The 2,026-nt window shown below is 38.5% G+C and overlaps 1 pseudogene; it reads left to right on the forward strand.

The window, feature by feature from the left end:
- The first annotated feature begins 360 nt into the window (after positions 1-360).
- Positions 361-1,600, forward strand: LOC123800102 (kanadaptin pseudogene; annotated as a pseudogene).
- The last annotated feature ends 426 nt before the right edge of the window (positions 1,601-2,026 follow it).

A 2,026-nucleotide genomic window follows, 5' to 3' on the forward strand; every position in this document is an offset into this window, starting at 1 on the left:
CAGCTGCTGGACCCTGAAGAGCAGCACCACCCATGGCACCTGTAGTCCAAAGGGATGAGTTGCTGCCTTTTCAGGCCACTGCCTAGCTGCAACGTGTTTTCCAGAGCACCCCTCACTGAAATGTATTGCTATCACCAGAGACCTGTCTTCTTTCTCTATGGTCTGGGAAGCACCCAGGGATGGTGTTTTTCTCAAACAAATCCAAATGCCACAGCACGCCTATTGTTTGGTCTACATGGAGCAATGTTCTTAGCTTTGGAAATAGCACCAGCTCTTTATTTTGCAGGGACCAGAGGAAGACAGAGACAGGATCCAAGTGAGTAGTAAGGCCATTGAAGAAACCTGTCAAAGCAACAAAGGATGTTCTCTCACTGCAGGGTAAAATTAGATTCAACCAAAAAACAACTGATGGCTGAAGCCATTGGCTCAGAAAAGAAAGGAGGCAATGATAGCGTTCATTGGAAGCTTGTTGGATCCATGTACTTAGAGATCACTGAGTCAGGAGGCAGATTCTTGAAGAAAGAAAGCCAAAGACTGGGAAGACAAAGATTTTATTGTAATGATGATGACAGATTCCTCAATCCGACTATTCTTGTTGAGAAGCCTCTGATGCAAATGAAGAAGGCTGAAAAATTGACAAGAAGCCAGAGATCCTTTAGTCATTGATTGCCCAGTTAAATGATAGTGAAAGGGAACTCTCTGAAATCTCTGAGAGGTTAAAAACCTTAAGCAAAGCTCTACCAGAGTCACCATCTCCAGATGTTTTAGATGCTTTTATGTCAGAAACAAAATCAGAGTGTGTTAGATGGTGTGTCACGGAAGAAACTACTTGAGAACTTAGAACTGAGGAAAGAAGGACAGACTTAAAGGATTGATAAAACCTGTAAAGCCCACAGAGATACCAGAACCAAAAAAGACTGGAAATCACATTAGAAATGTAGGGAAAAAAAAAAGCTAAAAAGCTTACATTGATTCTCTTTTGTGCTATGAAAAAAGGAAACAAATCCAAATTAAAAACTAGAACAGGAGGGGAAGTTATCCCCCTGCCCCAAACTCCCAGAACTCTCTCTGACTGTAATGAGATTGAAAGATGAGCCTAATGTGGAGGAAGTGGAGGCTGTGGAAGAGGAAGAGAAAGACACAAAGGATTGTGCAAAGAAAAAATGATGGGTGGAAGAAGTGGGCTATAGCAGAAGTTAGAGCCAGAAGAAGCAGTATGGGAAAGGGCTCTTCTCAGCTCTCAAGAAACAAAAACCCACGAAAACATGCCTCAGCCAGATGGAACAGAATGATTGTAAACAAGAGATTAGCAAAATAACTTCATCATTCAAGGAACCCCTAGCATCAGAGAATGAAATTGAGAAAAACAGAAGAGTTGAAGAAAAAGAAAGCTACCAGCTCAAGAAAACATCCACCAAAACTTCCCTCTAAATATCCAGAAGATGGCCCAGACTGCTGTGGATGGGTCCCAAATGAAGCCCAAAGTGATGGTAGCAGGGTACATTTCATGAAAATATTGACCTCAATTGCTTCAGAGTTACCAAGAGGAGGAAATACTTTGATATGCAATTCTATTTCTCAAGTTCATTGTGTTTTCTAATACTTTAAGTTTTATAATAAACAAAAGTTAAAATAGGATATTTCCTTTCTAGATTATAAATATCTTCTCCTTTAGTAAGGGAGAAGATTTACAGATCGCATTTTTGAATTTTCTAGAGTCAATTGATTTTTATTTTTTCAGATTTTCTGAATATTTGATTTAAAATGTTGTCTCGAGTAACAGTCAACAGTCATAACGCTAATGGAAGCTTAGTTTGGGAATTTAGAGTTTTTTACATTGACGAAAGATATTTCAGATAAATATTTTGAATGCATGTTGTTTTTCTTCAAAGGAAAAAGAAGGTATTTATTTTTAGGGTTACCTATGGGCAAGAAAACAATGTATTCACTAAGAGGAAAGAATTCAGGAGATCAGAAAGTTTTGGTACCTAATCTTACATTGAACATATCTTAACATATTATTTTA

Source organism: Ursus americanus, chromosome 2, assembly GCF_024610735.1.
Source record: "Ursus americanus isolate L20-20 chromosome 2, mUrsAme1.1.p, whole genome shotgun sequence".
NCBI lineage: Eukaryota > Metazoa > Chordata > Mammalia > Carnivora > Ursidae > Ursus > Ursus americanus.